Source organism: Oncorhynchus nerka, linkage group LG6 (genome assembly GCF_034236695.1).
Source record: "Oncorhynchus nerka isolate Pitt River linkage group LG6, Oner_Uvic_2.0, whole genome shotgun sequence".
NCBI lineage: Eukaryota > Metazoa > Chordata > Actinopteri > Salmoniformes > Salmonidae > Oncorhynchus > Oncorhynchus nerka.
Genome location: NC_088401.1, coordinates 37,827,268 through 37,850,328, shown reverse-complemented (window position 1 = coordinate 37,850,328; position 23,061 = coordinate 37,827,268). Strand labels below are relative to the sequence as shown.

At 45.0% G+C, this 23,061-nt stretch overlaps 1 pseudogene; it reads right to left on the bottom strand.

The window, feature by feature from the left end:
• Positions 1-23,061, bottom strand: part of LOC115131068 (ribonuclease 3-like) — a 166,132-nt pseudogene that overhangs the window by 100,536 nt on the left and 42,535 nt on the right.

Below are 23,061 nucleotides of genomic sequence, written 5' to 3'. Positions count from 1 at the left end.
TTTTAAGAATTATGTATCCCAAATGTGATATATTGCCGTTTGATCACAATTTGATCTCTATTTGAAGAGAAACAATAATGCGTATGTTTTTTTGTCATAAATTAAATTATGAAAATAACTATTTTACAAGCTAGCTGACAAGCTAACATTAATCATCTGGCTATATGGGAGTTTGACATTAGTATGAATTGTAATTTCTGTTGTTTAATGTTTTAGGTCCTCCTGAACAAACCAGTCTGTCATCTTGTGAAACCCAGTGGATGTAAATAATCTAGCTTAAACATTTACTGCAAATTGAATGTACAATGTTGTAAGCTTGCCTTGCTGTTCATTAAAAAAAACACTTGTCATTGTTCTTTATTGTAGTAACGTTAACATTAGTGTTTGAACATATTTTCCATACAATGCAGCTGAAGTAACCTAGCCAACTCTTTTCTTGCTTATTGTGTAGAGGAGGATAAAAATACCTGTATGCCTATGGATGTGTAACTATGTAGCCAATCTTAAAACCTTAAACCCTTTAGTACAAATATTAGTTTTGAACAGTGGTTTTAATTATTCTTCATTGCTTCCACTGGTTAATCATTAATCCCCAAGAAATGAAGGGTGACTGTTACATGTCAAGCTGCTATTAATGAATGAAAGTCCTGCTTCAGTAGTAGTACTACTCTATGTTGAAACAGCCAGAGCATGGGTACATTACGGCACATTGTTGTTTTGCTGTTCTCAGATTTTTTGCTCATATGGTAAGTACGTATTTGTTTTTTTATTTTTTATTTTTTATTTCACCTTTATTTAACCAGGTAGGCTAGTTGAGAACAAGTTCTCATTTACAACTGCGACCTGGCCAAGATAAAGCAAAGCAGTATGACAGAAACAAGAACACCGAGTTACATGGAATAAACAAGCATACAGTCAATAACACAATAGAAAAAAAAGTATATATACAGTATGTGCAAATGGTATGAGGAGGTATGGTAATAAATAGGCCATAGGCGCAAAGTTATTACAATTTAGATTAACACTGGAGTGATAGATGAGCAGATGATGATGCGCAGATGATGGTGTGTAAGTAGTGATATTGGTGTGCAAAAGAGCAGCACAAGTAAATAAAAACAATATGGGGATAGATTGGTATATAGGTAGGTAGATTGGGTGGGCTGTTTACAGATGGACTATGTACATCTGCAGCGATCGGTTAGCTGCTCAGATAGCTTATGTTTAAAGTTAGTGAGGGAAATGTAAGTCTCCAGCATCAGCGATTTTTGCAATTCATTCCAGTCACTGGCAGCAGAGAACTGGAAGGAAAGGCTGCCAAAGGAGGTGTTGGCTTTGGGGATGACCAGTGAGATATAACTGCTGGAGCGTGTGCTATGGATGGGTGTTGTTATCGTGACCAGTGAGCTGAGATAAGGCAGAGCTTTACCTAGCATAGACTTGTAGATGACCTGGAGCCAGTGGGTCTGGTGATGAATATGTAGCGATGGCCAGTCGACTAGAGCATACAGGTCGGATTGGAAATTTTTGATATGAGTCTGGAAGGAGAGTTTACAGTCTAGCCAGACACCTAGGTATTTGTTGTTGTCCACGTATTCTAAGTCAGAACCGTCCAGAATATTGATGCTAGTCGGGCGGGCAGGTGCAGGCAGTGAACGGTTGAAAAACATGCATTTGGTTTTGATGGCGTTTAAGAGCAGTTGGAGCCCACGGAAGGCATGTTGTATGGTATTGAAGCTCGTTTGGAGGTTCGTTAAGACAGTTTCCAAAGAAGGGCCAGATGTATACAGAATGGTGTCGTCTGCGTAGAGGTGGATCAGGGAATCACCCGCAACAAGAGAGACATCGTTGATATATACAGAGAAAAGAGTCGGCCCGAGAATTGAACCCTGTGGTACCCCCAAAGAGACTGCCAGAGGTCCGGACAACAGGCCCTCCGATTTTACACAATGAACTCTATCTGCGAAGTAGTTGGTGAAGTAGGCGAGGCAGTCATTTGAGAAACCAAGGCTATTGAGTCTGCCGATAAGATTTACAGTGATTGACAGAGTCGAAAGCCTTGGCCAGGTCGATGAAGACGGCTGCACAGTACTGTCTTTTATCGATGGCGGTTATGATATCGTTTAGTATTTTGAGCATGGATGAGGTGCACCCATGACCAGCTCTGAAACCGGATTGCCCAGTGGAGAAGGTACGGTGGCATTCGAAATGGTCAGTGATCTGTTTATTAACTAGGCTTTCAAATACTTTAGAAAGGCAGGACAGGGTGGATATAGGTCTGTAACAGTTTGGGTCTAGAGTGTCACCCCGTTTGAAAAGGGCGATGACCGCGGCAGCTTTCCAATCATTAGGGATCTCAGACGAAATGAAAGAGAGGGTGACAGACTGGTAATCGGGGTTGCAACAATGGCGCGGATAATCTTTGAAAGAGACAGTCCAGATTGTCTAGCCTAGCTGATTTGTACAGGTACAGGTTTTGCAGCTCTTTCAGAACATCTGCGATCTGGATTTGGTGAAGGAGAAGCTGGGGAGGCTCGGGCAAGTAGCTGCGAGGGTTGCGGAGCTGTTGGCCGGAGTTGGTGTAGCCAGGAGGAAAGTATGGCCAGCCATAGAGAAATGCTTCGAGAAATGTTCGATTGTCATGGATTTATCGGTGGTGACTGTGTCGCCTAGCCTCAGTGCAGTGGGCAGCTGGGAAGAGGTGATCTTGTTCTCCAATGACTTTACAGTGTCCCAAAACCTTTTGGAGTTAGAGCTACGAGATGCACATTTCTGTTTGAAAAAGCTAGCCTTTGCTTTCCTGACTGACTTTGTGTATTGGTTCCTGACTTCCCTGAACAGTTGCATATCGCGGGGAATATTCAATGCTATTGCAGTCCGCCACAGGATGTTTTTGTGCTGGTCAAGGGCAGTCAGGTCTTGAGAGAAACCAAGGGCTATATCTGTTCTTAGTTCTGAATTTTTTGAAAGGGGCATGCTTAATTAAGATGGTGTGGAAATTACTTTTAAATAACGACCAGGCATCCTCGACTGACGGGATGAGGTCAATATCCTTCCAGGATACCTGGGCCAGGTCGCAGAAGTGTTTTAGGGAGCGTTTGACAGTGATGAGGGCTGGTCGTTTGACCGCGGACCCATAGCGGATACAGGCAACGAGGCAGTGATCGCTGAGATCCTGATTGAAAATAGCAGAGTTGTATTTGGAGGGCAAGTTCGTCAGGATATTATCTATGAGGGTGCCCATGTTTATGGATTTAGGGTTGTACCTGGTGGTTTCCTTGATCATTTGTGTGAGAATGAGGGCAACTAGCTTAGATTGTAGGACTGCTGAGGTGTTAAGCATATTCCAGTTTAGGTCACCTAACAGAACGAACTCTGAAGATAGATGGGGGGCAATCAATTCACATATGGTGCACAGGGCACAGCTGGGAGCTGAGGGGGGTCTATAACAGGCGGCAACAGTGAGAGACTTATTTCTGGAGAGATACATTTTTTAAATTAGAAGCTCAAACATTTTGGACATAGACCTGGAAGGTATGACAGAACTTTGCAAGCTATCTCTGCAGTAGATTGCAACTCCTCCCCCTTTGGCAGTTCTATCTTGTTGCATGATACATTTAAGGAAAGCTATTACTGCCACCAGTACAGGCATTTTTAAAAACACAAGGCTCAATGAATGTTTGTAGGCTATCCATTAGTGGTTTCTGATGTGTGTGAGTGATGTAGTGATGTTCTGTTCCTTAGGTTAATTTATCTCTCCCTACCACAAGTTATTATTCCTTGGCAGTATGTACGTATGACTGTGATGAATCAACGAGAAATCAAATGGCCATGAAAAATCAAGACGAATAAAACACCTTATCCCAATTCAGCACACTTGCTATTTTACACCTATATATTCTATATCCCCAGCTCCTGGTACTCCGGTTTCAGAATTGTTCAGTCCAGGAGACTGCAGTGCTGGAATGGAGGGAGCGAGTGAGGAAGAGGGGAAAAGAGAGAGAGATAGGGAGAGAGAGCGAGAAAGAGGTAGGTAGAGTGGTCCAGAGCAGGTCCAGTGCTTGCCAGGGGAAGCAAGGGTGGTTAACTAGATTTGCTCCATCAGTTAACTAGACAAGAGGGTGATACATTATTCACAGCTCTGAGGAGGGCCAAAGCGAGTTGCGTGGGCTGAACGGGTCCTTATGAATGCCTACATCAGAAGAGGAGCAACACAAGATGAGAGGAACTGCCCAAGTCCACAAAAACAGCAGTTAACCACCCCTTTCCTTCCTCACTCACTCCATCCATGGCTGAGGGTTATGGTCAAAAGTAGTGCACTGTAAATGGAATAGGGTGCCATTTAGGACGCAGACCCATCTGCTGGGTAAAACAGCTAAAACGGACTCCTAGCCATCCACTCCTAACGGTCAACTCCTATTACAGTCAAACTCTTGCAGTCGGGCTAGGTCTATCCAATGCTATATATTGGCAGGGGTGAAATAAATTACTTGCTCTCATCTCTAACAACAAACAGCCGGAAATGGAAAACGGGGAGAAGTGAAAAACAACAACTCATCCCTAGGAAGGTTTTCATTTTAAAATGAACAGGGCAGCCCCCAGCTCACCTTTTTCCCGGTGAGACTTCTATGATTTGACGTGCAGAAACTACCTAATGAGCTAAGCTGGGCAAGCCTAGACATTTCCCCTCTCCAGCTACCTTTCTATCCAAAGAAAGTGTGTGTCACAAATGGTACCCTATTCCCTATGTAGTACATTACTTTTGACCAGGACCCATATGGCTACATAAGGAATAGGGTACTTTTTGGGATGCAGAAGAGGTAGCTAGGTAGGGAGGTAGTGACTGTAGTAATAATAGCTCTATGTAATTAGTAGTATGGCAGTGCACGCTGAGTGGTGCCTGGGCCACAACGGTACCCTCTCACCTGGGAGTGACTCAGTCAATAACACATGCAGCATTTACACAGCTAATTGCTGGTTGTCATGGAGCCTTTCAGTAAGGCCCTATGAAAAGGGCTGTAGTGAAATTACAACCCAATCCCCAATTAAGGGTAAAATCACAGAATAGAGTAAGAGGAAGGGGGAGAAGAGGGGGAGAGAGTCATCGCCATGTTCGATTAGCAAACGTGTCTGTCAAAAAAATGAAAGCGAGGGACCTGACGGACATAAATCTCACCTGGTGAGAAAGCCCACAATGGCATCGCCAAGAAACTCCAGCCGCTCGTAGTGATTGATCCTGGAAGAGAGAAAAAAAGAGATGAGGAGAGAAAGAGAGAGAGACAGGGAGAGAGGAAAGAGACAGAGAGAGGAAGATGTGGTGAGAGAGAAAGAGAGAGGGAGGGAGGGAGGTGGGGAGGAGAAAGAGACAGAGATGAGGAAGGGAGAGATAATTTAATGGGCATCTCAGTCTATAGTAGATCAGACATTTACACAGGAACCACAGGTCTCTGAGACAAACCAAATCAACACAATCTGACAAATATCACAGGTGAAAATCCAATAGTGACCTGAAATATGACCTATACCGGTTTGAATCAAGTTGATTCATTCTGCTCAAGTGTATTTATTCTGTCTCAAACCTTCACAAATCTAATAGCACACATGTATTAGCACACAATGCAAAGGTGTATTGGAATTAGAATGGCCCTTGCATCAGTGGTTTGTGATATTTCTTAGAACTCACTCATGGAAATAAGTGCAGGGCCTACCCACACTGAGGCATTGCAGGACAGCAACTGCTTAATTTAGGAACTTTGCATTTGCTAAATTTGTATTAGATAAGGGATTAAGAATGTCCATTGCATCAGTGGTTGGTGACATTGTGTAGACCTCCTTATGGAAGTGGAGTCTACCTGGAGGGAAGGGGTCGTCTTGTCTGAGACGAGACTTAATGTTGATCAAGGTGTTGATTCCTGACCAACCAGAGAGAGGTTGGTTATTCAGCATAGATAGAAGTTAAATCCATTAATCAATAATGATGAAGTGTGTGTGTGGTGTGTGTGTGTGTGTGCGTGCGTCTGTGTCTGTGTGTGTCTGCACGTATGTGTTGTACTGTAGGTACCCACCTTTCTTCCTCATCATATACATGTGGAGGACCTCCCTGTCTCCATACTTGGGCTGGCGGATGCCACAGTTGGACAGGGTTGCACAGTTTCGGGCGTGATCTGGTTTCATGCCGAAGTTCAGGTGGTGGCTGAGGTGAGTCATGGCCAGCTGGAGAGGGAGAAGAGTAGGAAAATCTGGTGGGCTTGAAATTGCCAGGGACCTCACAATACAATATTATCATGATACTTAGGTGCCGATATGATATGTATTGCGATTCTCACGATTCTAAATGTATTGCGATTTGATATTGTGATTTTACTGCAATTTAATATTCCAAACATATTGCTCTCTATATGTCTGCTACCGAGAGACAAGAGGGAGATTTATAAAACCAGTTTGGATCAGTCAGGGAAATAGAAGTGCTGAAAACATGTTGGCTCACTATTTCAAAAGAAGATGGAGAACAAGCTATAGGATGAAACATTCCCGCGTTTTGGCGCAGGTACAGCCGACTATAGCGCTAGCCAACGCAACCTACAGAAGCAAAAATTTAATTTAAATAATATTGCAATATGTAACTGTATTGATTCCCCCCCATCACTACTGTCTGATGTAGGCATCTAGCATCTGAGAGTATTACAGCTGATCTAGGATCAGGTCTTCCCTGGCAATATAACCCTTTATTTATTTAACTAAAAAGGTATTGCGGATCCTAAATCAGTACTTCTAGTCTGTTGATCAACTCATCTGACTGAAACACACAGCATACTAGACTTTCCTTGACCTCCAAGATATGACTAGACTAGAACACCAACCATCTGAAAGGTTGATCATTGAAACATTGAGCAACAGTATGTAATACGGACTAGAGCATAAAAAAATATAAATAAAATGGAAGTATAAATAAATCAAGCCTTTTATAACAAAAAAGCCAGTAGCACAGCAGACACTACACATATTTCCCAAAACTCTGCTTTGGTTTGAGACAGGACAAACTAGAGAGCTTGGAAAGCAGTGTGTCTGTCTGAATCGAACATTGTCAACTGAGCACAAACAGGGAAAAGAGAAAACCGCTGTAGTAAGACGTGTCGAGCATTTATCAATCTAACATTATCAGAATGTAGCTTCTCTCAGCAAAAACACTTTCCAATTCATCTCTCCTCTCACTGGGCTGCTAGGGGTTCAAATGCTTGTCTTCGTTCAGCCAACTTCAAATCAATTTCAAGCTCCAATGAGAAATAAATGTAAAATGTTAAGAGAGAGGGTTTCAATATTTATAATTGCTGCAAACAGAGCCAGGGTTGTATCCTTGAACAGAAACAAATTCAACCAAAGATCTATTTTCATAGTAACTAAAAGGAACAGAACAGCAAGAATTTTTCAAAAGTATTTGACATTGTACAAGTAGAAGTCTAGCATCCCAAGCACAACTCTGTCCTTTTCTCTGACAGCTTGACATAAAACAACTGTTACTTGGAATTGTAACTCAGCCCCGTTCTGAAAACAGACACATTGACTGTGTCGCAAATGGCACCCTACTGGCCCTTGTCAAAAGAAGTGCAATGGGAATAGGGTGCCATTTGGGATGAATAAATCGAGTGTTAAAGACAGTACACTAAAGTCTTCCTTCTCAGTTTGGTATTATATAAAGATTCTTTAAAAAAAAGTGCACATGAAGTGTATCAAAAGCAACACATAAATCATTTTTGTTAACATTCCAAGGTAAAATATATACAGTAGCAGTCAAAAGTTATACACACCAACTCATTCAAGGGCATTTCTTTATTTTTACTATTTTCTACATTACAGAATAATAGTGAAGACATCGAAACTATGAAATAACACGTATGGAATCATGTAGTAAACCAAAAAAGTGTTAAACAAATCAAAATATAACTTATTTTTTAGATTCTTCAAAGCCACCCTTTGCCTTCATGACAGCTTTGCACCCTTGGCATTCTCTCAACTAGCTTCATCTGGAAAGCTTTTCCAACAGTCTTGAAGGAGTTCCCACATATGATGATCACTTGTTGGCTGCTTTTCCTTCGCACTGCGGTCCAACTCCAGAACCATCTCAATTGGGTTGAGGTCGGGTGATTGTGTAGGTAGGTCATCTGATGCAGCACTCCATCACTCTCCTTGGTCAAATAGCCCTTACACAGCCTGGTGGTGTGTTTGGTCAATGTCCTGTTGAAAAACAAATGATAGTCCCACTAAGCGCAAACCAGATGGGATGGCATATCGCTGCAGAAAGCTGTGGTAGCCATGCTGGTAAAGTCTGCCATCAATTCAAACTAAATCACAGACAGTATCAAAGTAGCAAAGCACTCCCACACCATCACACCTCCTCCTCCATGATTCACGGTGGGAGCCACACATGTGGAGATCCGCAGTTCACCTACTCAGCGTCTCACAAAAGGCACGGCGGTTGGAACCATGGCTCTCAAGTTGGACTCATCAGACCAAAATACAGATTTCCACCAGTCTAATGTCCATGGCTTATGTTTTTGGCCCAAGTAAGGCTACATCTTATAGTTGTCCTTTAGTAGTGGTTTCTTTGCAGCAATTCGTCCATGAAGGCCTGATTGACTTAGTCTCCTCTAAACAGCTGATGTTGAGATGTGTCTGTTACTTGAACTGTGAAGCATTTATTTGGGCTGCGATTTCTGAGGCTGGTAACTCTAATGAACGTATCCTCTGCAGCAGAGGTAACTATGGGTCATCCTTTCCTGTTGCGGTCCTCATGAGAGCCAGTTTCATTACAGCGCTCCCTTCACAGAACTGCACAAACTGGCCCTAACCAGAATAGAAATAGGAGTGGGAGGCCCCGGTGCACAACTGAGCAAGAGGACAAGTACATTAGAGTGTCTAGTTTTGGAAACAGACGCTTCACAAGTCCTCAGCTGGCAGCTTCATTAAATAGTACCCGCAAAACACCAGTCTCAACGTCAACAGCGAAGAGGCGACTCCGGGATGCTGGCCTTCTAGGCAGAGTTGTGTTTGTGTTCTTCTGCCCATCTTAACCTTTAATTTTGATTGGCCAGTCTGAGAAATGGCTTTTTCTTTGGAACATTGCCGAGAAGGCCAGCCGCCCCGAGTCGCCTCTTCGCTGTTGACGATGAAACTGGTATTTGTGGGGACTATTTAATGAAGCTGCCAGTTGAGGACTTGTGAGGCAACTGCACCACCTTTACCTGCAAGGCTCTCCAGAGGGTGTTGCACAATGCATCACCGGTGACAAACTACCTGCCCTCCATCACACCTACAGCACCCAATGTCACAGGAAGGCAAAAAAGATAATCTAGGACAACTACCACCCGAGCCACTGCCTGTTCACACTGCTACCATCCAGAAGGCGAGGTCAATACAGGTGCATAAAAGCTGGGACCGAGAGACTGAAAAACATCTTCTATCTCAATGCCATCAGACTGCTAAACAGCAATCATTAACTCAGAGAGGCTGCTGCCTACATAGAGACCTAATCACTGGCCACTTTAATAAATGGATCACCAGTCACTGAAACAATGCCAGTTTAAAACTTGTTAGGGCTGCAATCCCGTTAAGGGGATCGATATGACAACAGCCAGTGAAAGTGCAGGGCGCCAAATTCAAAACAACAGAAATCACATAATTAAAATTCCTCAAACATAAATGTATTTTATACCGTTTTAAAGGTAATCTTGTTGTTAATCCCACCACAGTGTCCAATTTCAAATAGGCTTTACAGCGAAAGCACCACGATTATGTTAGGTCACTACCAACTCACAGAAAAATTCAGTCACAAAAAGCACAAATAGAGATAAAATGAATCACTAACCTTTGATGATCTTCATCAGATGACACTAATAGGACTTCATGTTACACAATACATGTATGTGTTGTTTGATAAAGTTCATATTTATATAAAATAATTCTCAGTATACATTGGCGCTTTACGTTCATTAGTTCCAAAAACATTCGGTGATATTGCAGAGAGCCACATCTTTCTACAGAAATACTCATTATAAATGTCGATAAATACAATTGTTAGACATGGAAACATAGATATACCTCTCCTTAATGCAACCGCTGTGTCAGATTTTTTTTAAACTTACCGGAAAAAGCAAGAAAAAAATTCAATTATCCGCCATGTTGGAGTCAACAGAAATCAGAAATCACATTATAAATATTCCATTAGCTTTGACGATCTTCATCAGAATGCATTCCCAGCAATCCTAGTTCCACAATAAATGTTGATTTGTTCGATAATGTCCATTATTTATGTCCAAGTAGCTACTTTTGTTAGCGCGTTTAGTACACAAATCCAAATGCGCGTGCAGGTCCATCCGAACATCAGACGAAAACTTCAAAAAGTTATATTACAGGTCGAAGAAACTTGTCAAACTAAGTATAGAATCAATCTTTAGGATGTTTTTATCATAAATCTTCAATTAAGTTCCAACCGGAGAATTCCTATGTCTGTAGAGAAGCCATGGAATGCAGGTCGCTATCATGTGAAATGCGCATGAGCAGGACCTGGCTCTCTGCCAGACCTCTGACTCAAAGAGCTCCCATCCGGCTCCACAACACAGTAGAAGCTTTATTCAAGTTTCTAAAGACGTTTGACATCTAGTGGAAGCCCTAGGAAGTGCAACTTTATTCATATCCCACTGTGATGGCAGCATTCGCGTGAAACTGAAAGCGCGAACCACTGCTTTTAATCAGGGCAAGGTGTCTGGCAACATGACCGAATACAAACAGTGCAGCTATTCCCTCCGCAAGGCTATTAAACAAGCTAAGCGTCAGTACAGAGACAAAGTAGAATCTCAATTCAACGGCTCAGACACAAGAGGCATGTGGCAGGGTCTACAGTCAATCACGGACTACAAGAAGAAACCCAGCCCAGTCACGGACCAGGATGTCTTGCTCCCAGGCAGACTAAATAACTTTTTTGCCCGCTTTGAGGACAATACAGTGCCACTGACACGGCCTGCAACGAAAACATGCGGTCTCTCCTTCACTGCAGCCGAGGTGAGTAAGACATTTAAACGTGTTAACCCTCGCAAGGCTGCAGGCCCAGACGGCATCCCCAGCCGCGCCCTCAGAGCATGCGCAGACCAGCTGGCCGGTGTGTTTACGGACATATTCAATCAATCCCTATAGCAGTCTGCTGTTCCCACATGCTTCAAGAGGGCCACCATTGTTCCTGTTCCCAAGAAAGCTAAGGTAACTGAGCTAAACGACTACCGCCCGTAGCACTCACTTCCGTCATCATGAAGTGCTTTGAGAGACTAGTCAAGGACCATATCACCTCCACCCTACCTGACACCCTAGACCCACTCCAATTTGCTTACCGCCCAAATAGGTCCACAGACGATGCAATCTCAACCACACTGCACACTGCCCTAACCCACCTGGACAAGAGGAATACCTATGTGAGAATGCTGTTCATCGACTACAGCTCGGCATTCAACACCATAGTACCCTCCAAGCTCGTCATCAAGCTCGAGACCCTGGGTCTCGACCCCGCCCTGTGCAACTGGGTACTGGACTTCCTGACGGGCCGCCCCCAGGTGGTGAGGGTAGGCAACAACATCTCCTCCCGCTGATCCTCAACACGGGGCCCCACAAGGGTGCGTTCTGAGCCCTCTCCTGTACTCTCTGTTCACCCACGACTGCGTGGCCACGCACGCCTCCAACTCAATCATCAAGTTTGCGGACGACACAACAGTGGTAGGCTTGATTACCAACAACGACGAGACGGCCTACAGGGAGGAGGTGAGGGCCCTCGGAGTGTGGTGTCAGGAAAATAACCTCACACTCAACGTCAACAAAACTAAGGAGATGATTGTGGACTTCAGGAAACAGCAGAGGGAACACCCCCTATCCACATCGATGGAACAGTAGTGGAGAGGGTAGCAAGTTTTAAGTTCCTCGGCATACACATCACAGACAAACTGAATTGGTCCACTCACACTGACAGCGTCGTGAAGAAGGCGCAGCAGCGCCTCTTCAACCTCAGGAGGCTGAAGAAATTTGGCTTGTCACCAAAAGCACTCACAAACTTCAACAGATGCACAATCGAGAGCATCCTGGCGGGCTGTATCACCGCCTGGTACGGCAACTGCTCCGCCCTCAACCGTAAGGCTCTCCAGAGGGTAGTGAGGTCTGCACAACGCATCACCGGGGGCAAACTACCTGCCCTCCAGGACACCTACACCACCCGATGTTACAGGAAGGCCATAAAGATCATCAAGGACATCAACCACCCGAACCACTGCCTGTTCACCCTGCTATCATCCAGAAGGCGAGGTCAGTACAGGTGCATCAAAGCTGGGACCGAGAGACTGAAAAACAGCTTCTATCTCAAGGCCATCAGACTGTTAAACAGCCACCACTAACATTGAGTGGCTGTTGCCAACACACTGTCATTGACACTGACCCAACTCCAGCCACTTTAATAATGGGAATTGATGGGAAATGATGTAAATATATCACTAGCCACTTTACAATGCTACCTTATATAATGTTACTTACCCTACATTATTCATCTCATATGCATACGTATATCCTGTACTCTACATCATCGACTGCATCCTTATGTAATACATGTATCACTAGCCACTTTAACTATGCCACTTTGTTTACTTTGTCTACATACTCATCTCATATGTATATACTGTACTCGATACCATCTACTGTATGCTGCTCTGTACCATCACTCATTCATATATCCTTATGTACATATTCTTTATCCCCTTACACTGTGTATAAGACAGTAGTTTTGGAATTGTTAGTTAGATTACTTGTTGGTTATCACTGCATTGTCGGAACTAGAAGCACAAGCATTTCGCTACACTCGCATTAACATCTGCTAACCATGTGTATGTGACAAATAAAATGTGATTTGATATGATTTGATTTGATTTGTATTCAATAGGGGCTGGGTTGAAAATCGACCAACCTCAGATTTCCCACTTACTGTTTGGATTTCTTCTCAGGTTTTTGCCTGCCATATCAGTTCTGTTATACTCACAGACATAATTCAAACAGTTTTAGAAACTTCAGAGTGTTTTCTATCCAATACTAATAATAATATGAATATATTAACAACTGGGACTGAGGATCAGGCCGTTTACTCTGGGCACCTCTGGGCACCTTTCATCCAAGCTACTCCATTCTGCCCCTGCAGTCATATGAAGTTAAATAATGCCACTTTAAAAATGTTTACATGAATTTAGCAAAAAAGAAACGTCTTCTCACTGTCAACTACGTTTATTTTCAGCAAACATAATGTGTAAATATTTGTATGACCATAAGATTCAGCAACTGAGACATAAACTAAACAAGTTCCACAGACAAGTGACTAACATAAATGAAATTATGTGTCCCTGAACAAAGTGGGGTCAAAAGTAAGAGTCAGTATCTGGTGGGGCCACCAGCTGCATTAAGTACTGCAGTGCATCTCCTCCTCATGGACTGTACCATATTTGCCAGTTCTTGTTATGAGATGTTACCCCACTCTTCTACCAAGGCACCTGCAAGTTCCCGGACATTACTGGGGTGAATGGCCCTAGCCCTCACCCTCCGATCCAACAGGTCCCAGATATGCTCAATGGGATTGAGATCCGGGATCTTCGCTGGCCATTGCAGAACACTGACATTCCTGTCTTGCAGGAAATCACGCACAGAACGAGCAGTATGGCTGGTGGCATTGTCATGCTGCAGTGTCATGTCAGGATGAGCCTGCAGGAAGGGTACCATATGAGGAAGTAGGATGTTTTCCCAGTAACGCACAGCGTTGAGATTGCCTGCAATGACAACAAGCTCAGATGATGCTGTGACAAACCGCCCTAGACCATTCCGGACCCATCCACCTCCAAATCGATCCTGCTCCAGAGTACAGGCCTCGGTGTAATGCTCATTCCGTCAACGATAAACGCAAATCCGACCATCACCCCTGGTGAGACAAAACCACAACTCGTATGTGAAGAGCACTTTTTGTCAGTACTGTCTGGTCTAGCGACGGTGGTTTTGTGCCCATAGGTGACGTTGTTTCCGGTGATGTCTGGTGAGGGCCTGCTTTACAACAGGCCTACAAGCCCTCAGTCCAGGCCTCTCTCAGCCTATTGCGGACAGTCTGAGCACTGATGGAGGGATGGTACGTTCCTGGTGTAACTCAGGCAGTTGTTGTTGCCGTCCTGTATCTGTCCAGCAGGTGTGATGTTCGGATGTACCAATCCTGTGCAGGGGTTGTTACACGTAGTCTGCCACTGCAAGGACGACCAGCTGTCCATTCTGTCTCCCTGTAGCGCTTTCTTAGGCGTCTCACAGTACGGATATTGCAATTTATTGCCCTGGCCACATCTGCAGTCCTCCAATTAAGGTCACAGTTATGAAAACTTAGGACACTAAAGAGGCCTTTCTACTGACTCTGAAAAACACCAAACACAATAAAAATTTTGAGAGGAATGGAAGATTCGATATAGGCCGATAGTTTTTTATATTTTCTGGGTCAAGGTTTGGTTTTTTCAAGAGAGGCTTTATTACTGCCACTTTTAGTGAGTTTGGTACACATCCGGTGGATAGAGAGACGTTAATAATGGATTTAATGGTGATCCGTGGGATTTTCAATGTTTCTGATATTTTTTATAACCCAACCCTGATCTGTACTTCTCCACAACTTTGTCCCTGACCTGTTTGGAGAGCTCCTTGGTATTCATGGTGCCGCTTGCCTGGTGGTGCCCCTTGCTTAGTGGTGTTGCAGACTCTGTGGCCTTTCAGAACAGGTGTATATATTCTGAGATCATATTCTGAGACTTTATTTAACTAATTAAATGACTTCTGAAGGTAATTGGTTGCACCAGCTCTTATTTATGGGCTTCATAGCAAAGGGGATGAATGTTTTAGTACTATATCTCTTGACACAATGATGAAAATAATCATGGCCTCTAAACCTTCAAGCTGCATACTGGACCCTATTCCAACTAAACTACTGAACGAGCTGGGGTGTTCTCATCTTATGTACCAACATAGACAGGGCTCAAACTCCTCTAGCTCCACAATGAAATAGGGTGCAGGCCAGGCAGCAGGCTGTTAGCCAGCCTGCCAGCATAGTGGAGTCTGCCACTAGCACAGTCAGTGTAGTCAGCTCAGCTATCACCATTGAGACCGTGTCTGTGCCTCGACCTAGGTTGGGCAAAACTAAACATGGCGGTGTTCGCCTTAGCAATCTCTTTTTTTATTATTTTTTTGTAAAAAAATGTACCCCTTTTTCTCCCCAATTGCGTGGTATCCAATTGTTTTAGTAGCTACTATCTTGTCTCATCGCTACAACTCCCGTACGGGCTCGGGAGAGACGAAGGTTGAAAGTCATGCGTCCTCCGATACACAACCCAACCAGCCGTACTGCTTTTTAACACAGCGCGCATCCAACCTGGAAGCCAGCCGCACCAATGTGTCGGAGGGTACACCGTGCACCTGGCAACCTTGGTTAGCGCGCACTGCGCCTGGCTCGGTACAGGAGTCGCTGGTGCGCGATGAGACAAGAACATCCCTACCAACCAAGCCCTCCCTAACCCGGACGACGCTAGGCCAATTGTGCGTCGCCCCACGGACTTCCTGGTCGCGGCCGGTTACGACAGAGCCTGTGCGCAAACCCAGGGACTCTGATGGCACAGCTGGCGCTGCAGTACAGCGCCCTTAACCACTGCGCCACCCGGGAGGCCTCGCCTTAGCAATCTCACTAGGATAAAGACCACCTCCATTCCTGTCATTATTGAAAGAGATCATGATACCTCACATCTCAAAATAGGGCTACTTAATGTTAGATCCCTTACTTCAAAGGCAATTATAGTCAATGAACTAATCACTGATCATAATCTTGATGTGATTGGCCTGACTGAAACATGGCTTAAGCCTGATGAATTTACTGTGTTATATGAGGCCTCACCTCCTGGCTACACTAGTGACCATATCCCCCGTGCATCCCGCAAAGGCGGAGGTGTTACTAACATTTACGATAGCAAATTTCAATTTACAAAAAATAAAATAAAATAAATAAAATACGTTTTCGTCTTTTGAGCTTCTAGTCATGAAGTCTATGCAGCCTACTCACTTTTTATAGCTACTGTTTACAGGCCTCCTGGGCCATATACAGCGTTCCTCATTGAGTTCCCTGAATTCCTATCGGACCTTGTAGTCATAGCAGATAATATTCTAATCTTTGGTGACTTTAATATTCACATGGAAAAGTCCACAGACCCACTCCAAAAGGCTTTCGGAGCCATCATCGAATCAGTGGGTTTTGTCCAACATGTCTCTGGACCCACTCACTGTCACAGTCATACTCTGGACCTAGTTATGTCCCATGGAATAAATGTTGTGGATCTTAATGTTTTTCGTCATAATCCTGGACTATCGGACCAACATTTTAATATGTTTGCAATTGCAACAAATAATCTGCTCAGACCCCAACCAAGGAACATCAAAAGTCGTGCTATAAATTCACAGACAACACAAAGATTCCTTGATGTCCTTCCAGATTCCCTCTGTCTACCCAAGGACGCCAGAGGACAAAAATCAGTTAACCACCTAACTGAGAAACTCAATTTAACCTTGCGCAATACCCTAGATGCAGTTGCACCCCTAAAACTAAAAACATTTCTCATAAGAAACTAGCTCCCTGGTACACAGAAAATTGGAACAGAAATGGCGCCACACCAAACTGGAAGTCTTCCGACTAGCTTGGAAAGACAGTACCGTGCAGTACCGAAGAGCCCTTACTGCTGCTCGATCATCCTATTTTTCAAACTTAATTGAGGAAAATAAGAACAATCCGAAATTCCTTTTTGATACTGTCGCAAAGCTAACTAAAAAGCAGCATTCCCCAAGAGAGGATGACTTTCACTTTAGCAGTGATAAATTCATGAACTTCTTTGAGGAAAAGATTATGATTATTATAAAGAAACTCCTCTTTAAATCTGTGTATTCCTTCAAAGGTCAGTTGTCCTGAGTCTGCACAACTCTGCCAGGACCTAGGATCAAGAGAGACTCTCAAGTGTTTTAGCACTATATCTCTTGACACACTGATGAAAATAATCATGGCCTCTAAACCTTCAAGCTGCATACTGGACACTATTCCAACTAAACTACTGAAAGAGCTGCTTCCTGTGCTTGGCCCTCCTATGTTGAACATAATAAATGGCTCTCTATCCACCAGATGTGTACCAAACTCACTGAAAGTGGCAGTAGTACATTTACATTTACATTACATTTAAGTCATTTAGCAGACGCTCTTATCCAGAGCGACTTACAAATTGGTGCTTTCACCTTATGACATCCAGTGGAACAGCCACTTTACAATAGTGCATCTAGGTCTTTTAGGGGGGGTGAGAAGGATTACTTTATCCTATCCTAGGTATTCCTTAAAGAGGTGGGGTTTCAGGTGTCTCCGGAAGGTGGTGATTGACTCCGCTGTCCTGGCGTCGTGAGGGAGTTTGTTCCACCATTGGGGGGCCAGAGCAGCGAACAGTTTTGACTGGGCTGAGCGGGAACTGTACTTCCTCAGTGGTAGGGAGGCGAGCAGGCCAGAGGTGAATGAACGCAGTGCCCTTGTTTGGGTGTAGGGCCTGATCAGAGCCTGGAGGTACTGAGGTGCCGTTCCCCTCACAGCTCCGTAGGCAAGCACCATAGTCTTGTAGCGGATGCGAGCTTCAACTGGAAGCCAGTGGAGAGAGCGGAGGAGCGGGGTGACGTGAGAGAACTTGGGAAGGTTGAACACCAGACGGGCTGCGGCGTTCTGGATGAGTTGTAGGGGTTTAATGGCACAGGCAGGGAGCCCAGCCAACAGCGAGTTGCAGTAATCCAGACGGGAGATGACAAGTGCCTGGATTAGGACCTGCGCCGCTTCCTGTGTGAGGCAGGGTCGTACTCTGCGGATGTTGTAGAGCATGAACCTACAGGAACGGGCCACCGCCTTGATGTTATTTGAGAACGACAGGGTGTTGTCCAGGATCACGCCAAGGTTCTTAGCGCTCTGGGAAGAGGACACAATGGAGTTGTCAACCGTGATGGCGAGATCATGTGGACGGGCAGTCCTTCCCCGGGAGGAAGAGCAGCTCCGTCTTGCCGAGGTTCAGCTTGAGGTGATGATCCGTCATCCACACTGATATGTCTGCCAGACATGCAGAGATGCGATTCGCCACCTGGTCGTCAGAAGGGGGAAAGGAGAAGATTAATTGTGTGTCGTCTGCATAGCAATGATAGGAGAAACCATGTGAGGTTATGACAGAGCCAAGTGACTTGGTGTATAGCGAGAATAGGAGAGGGCCTAGAATAGAGCCCTGGGGGACACCAGTGGTGAGAGCACGTGGTGAGGAGACGGATTCTCGCCACGCCACCTGGTAGGAGCGACCTGTCAGGTAGGACGCAATCCCAAGCGTGGGCCGCGCCGGAGATGCCCAACTCGGAGAGGGTGGAGAGGAGGATCTGATGGTTCACAGTATCGAAGGCAGCCGATAGGTCTAGAAGGATGAGAGCAGAGGAGAGAGAGTTAGCTTTAGCAGTGCGGAGCGCCTCCGTGATACAGAGAAGAGCAGTCTCAGTTGAATGACTAGTCTTGAAACCTGACTGATTTGGATCAAGAAGGTCATTCTGAGAGAGATAGCGGGAGAGCTGGCCAAGGACGGCACGTTCAAGAGTTTTGGAGAGAAAAGAAAGAAGGGATACTGGTCTGTAGTTGTTGACATCGGAGGGATCGAGTGTAGGTTTTTTCAGAAGGGGTGCAACTCTCGCTCTCTTGAAGACGGGAGGGACGTAGCCAGCGGTCAGGGATGAGTTGATGAGCGAGGTGAGGTAAGGGAGAAGGTCACCGGAGATGGTCTGGAGAAGAGAGGAGGGGATAGGGTCAAGCGGGCAGGTTGTTGGGCGGCCGGCCGTCACAAGACGCGAGATGTCATCTGGAGAGAGAGGGGAGAAAGAGGTCAGAGCACAGGGTAGGGCAGTTGTCTCTGCCTGGCCGGTTCCCCTCTTTCCACGGGGATTCTCTGCCTCTAACCCTATTACAGGGGCTGAGTCACTGGCTTACTGGGGCTCTCTCATGCCGTCCCTGGAAGGTGTGCGTCACCTGAGTGGGTTGATTCACTGATGTGGTCATCCTGTCTGGGTTGGCGCCCCCCTTTGGGTTGTGCCATGGCGGAGATCTTTGTGGGCAATACTCGGCCTTGTCTCAGGATGGTAGGTTGGTGGTTGAAGAAATCCCTCTAGTGGTGTGGGGGCTGTGCCTTGGCAAAGTGGGTGGGGTTATATCCTTCCTGTTTGGCCCTGTCCGGTGGTGTCCTCGGATGGGGCCACAGTGTCTCCTGACCCCTCCTGTCTCAGCCTCCAGTATTTATGCTGCAGTAGTTTATGTGTCGGGGGGCTAGGGTCAGTTTGTTATATCTGGAGTACTTCTCCTGTCCTATTCAGTGTCCTGTGTGAATTTAAGTGTGCTTTCTCTAATTCTCTCTTTCTCTCTTTCATTCTCTCTCTCGGAGGACCTGAGCCCTAGGACCATGCCCCAGGACCACCTGACATGATGACTCCTTGCTGTCCCCAGTCCACCTGGCCGTGCTGCTGCTCCAGTTTCAACTGTTCTGCCTTATTATTATTCGACCATGCTGGTCATTTATGAACATTTGAACATCTTGGCCATGTTCTGTTATAATCTCCACCCGGCACAGCCAGAAGAGGACTGGCCACCCCACATGTGCTCTCTCTAATTCTCTCTTTCTTTCTCTCTCCCTGAGGACCTGAGCCCTAGGACCATGCCCCAGGACCACCTGACATGATGACTCCTTGCTGTCCCCAGTCCACCTGGCCGTGCTGCTGCTCCAGTTTCAACTGTTCTGCCTTATTATTATTCGACCATGCTGGTCATTTATGAACATTTGAACATCTTGGCCATGTTCTGTTATAATCTCCACCCGGCACAGCCAGAAGAGGACTGGCCACCCCACATGTGCTCTCTCTAATTCTCTCTTTCTTTCTCTCTCCCTGAGGACCTGAGCCCTAGGACCATGCCCCAGGACCACCTGACATGATGACTCCTTGCTGTCCCCAGTCCACCTGGCCGTGCTGCTGCTCCAGTTTCAACTGTTCTGCCTTATTATTATTCGACCATGCTGGTCATTTATGAACATTTGAACATCTTGGCCATGTACTGTTATAATCTCCACCCGGCACAGCCAGAAGAGGACTGGCCACCCCACATAGCCTGGTTCCTCTCTAGGTTTCTTCCTAGGTTTTGGCCTTTCTAGGGAGTTTTTCCTAGCCACCGTGCTTCTAAACCTGCATTGCTTGCTGTTTGGGGTTTTAAGCTGGGTTTCTGGACAGCACTTTGAGATATCAGCTGATGTACGAAGGGCTATATAAAATTAATTTGATTTGATTTGATTTTGATTTGATGAATACATTTGCACGCACCACTTTTCTGTACATTTTTTTGGGTGAATTGTGGAAACATTTTTTAAAAAATCATTTCACTTCATCAATTTGGACTATTTTGTGTATGTCCATTACATGAAATCCGAATAAAAATCCATTTAAGCTATGTCAATGTAAATAGTCCGGTGGCCATTTTTTGAATTGTTCAGCAGTCTTATGGCTTAAGCTGTTAAGGAGCCTTTTGGTACTAGACTTGGCGCTCCTGTACCACTTGCCGTGCGGTAGCAGAGAAAACCGTCTATGACTTGGGTGACTGGAGTCTCTGACCATTTTTTGGGCTTTCATCTGACACCGCCTATTATATAGGTCCTGGATGGCAGGAAGCTTGGCCCCAATGATGTACTGGCTCATACGCACTACCCTCTGTAGCGCCTTACGGTCAGATGCCGAGCAGTTGCCATACCAGGTGGTGATGCAAACCAGTCAGGATGCTCTCGATAGCTGTAGAACCTTTTGAGGATATGGGCACCCATGCCAAATCTTTTCAGTCTCCTGTTGGAGAAAAGGTGTTGTCGTGCCCTCTTCACGACTGTCTTGGTGTGTTTAGACAATGATAGTTCGTTGGCGATGTTGACAACAAGGAACTTGAAACTCTCGACTCGCACCACTACAGCCCCATCGATGTTAATGGGGGCCTGTTCGGCCCGCTTTTTCCTGTAGTACACAATCACCTCCTTTGTCTTGCTCACACTGAGGGAGAGGTTGTTGTCCTGGCACCACACTGCCAGGTCTCTGACCTCCCTCCCTATAGGCTGTCTCATCGTGCATGCTGCCAATAGCGAGTGCAAAACACGTGATTAATTGTATATCATGTATTCAACTCTTACCCTACAAGGTCCTAAGCCTGCTCGTTTTCTGTTCTGCCTGATACTTATTTGCACCCATCTGGTGTCCCAGGTCTAAATCAGTCTGTGATTAGAGGGGAACAATTTAAAAAAGCAGTGGAACTGACGTCACGGTCCAGAGTTGATTTAAAAGTTAAATATTACAGCCCACACTTGTTCAAAATAGTGTTTATCAATCGATTGTGTTTCTATGTCCTGCCTTGGAATAGGCTCTGATGTCTTGCTCCTATCGCACAGCAATACTTTAGCCTACCCATACTGTCAAACATTTTACATAAGCTACCGGTCTATTTACTGTTTTGGCAGAACATTATCTGTTGCAGTAACTTATGCTGTATTTGGCAAAGCACTGTGACAGTTTCTGAAAGGAAAATAATGGCAAATTGTTGTGGACCTGTCAGCAGAATGTTGTGCATTGACTTTCCCCCCAACCTAATAAGAAGGACTGCCTGTGAATTCTGAAACATTGTCTAGGCTACTCATTTTATTTTTTATTACAATAGGCTAAAAAACAGTAGTAGCATATACACAAATAAACACAACCTCAAATCAAATCAAATCAAATCAAATTGTATTTGTCACATACACATGGTTAGCAGATGTTAATGCGAGGGTAGCAAAATGCTTGTGCTTCTAGTTCCGACAATGCAGTGATAACCAACAAGTAATCTAACTAACAATTCCAAAACTACTGTCTTATACACAGTGTAAGGGGATAAGGAATATGTACATAAGGATATATGAATGAGTGATGGTACAGAGCAGCATACAATAGATGGTATCGAGTACAGTATATACATATGAGATGAGTATGTAGACAAAGTAAACAAAGTGGCATAGTTAAAGTGGCTAGTGATACATGTATTACATAAGGATGCAGTCGATGATGTAGAGTACAGTATATACGTATGCATAAGAGATGAATAATGTAGGGTAAGTAACATTATATAAGGTAGCATTGTTTAAAGTGGCTAGTGATATATTTACATAATTTCCCATCAATTCCCATTATTAAAGTGGCTGGAGTTGGGTCAGTGTCAATGACAGTGTGTTGGCAGCAGCCACTCAATGTTAGTGGTGGCTGTTTAACAGTCTGATGGCCTTGAGATAGAAGCTGTTTTTCAGTCTCTCGGTCCCAGCTTTGATGCACCTGTACTGACCTCGCCTTCTGGATGATAGCGGGGTGAACAGGCAGTGGTTCGGGTGGTTGATGTCCTTGATGATCTTTATGGCCTTCCTGTAACATCGGGTGGTGTAGGTGTCCTGGAGGGCAGGTAGTTTGCCCCCGGTGATGCGTTGTGCAGATCTCACTACCCTTCTGGAGAGCCTTACGGTTGAGGGCGGAGCAGTTGCCGTACCAGGCGGTGATACAGCCCGCCAGGATGCTCTCGATTGTGCATCTGTAGAAGTTTGTGAGTGCTTTTGGTGACAAGCCAAATTTCTTCAGCCTCCTGAGGTTGAAGAGGCGCTGCTGCGCCTTCTTCACGACGCTGTCAGTGTGAGTGGACCAATTCAGTTTGTCTGTGATGTGTATGCCGAGGAACTTAAAACTTGCTACCCTCTCCACTACTGTTCCATCGATGTGGATAGGGGGGTGTTCCCTCTGCTGTTTCCTGAAGTCCACAATCATCTCCTTAGTTTTGTTGACGTTGAGTGTGAGGTTATTTTCCTGACACCACACTCTGAGGGCCCTCACCTCCTCCCTGTAGGC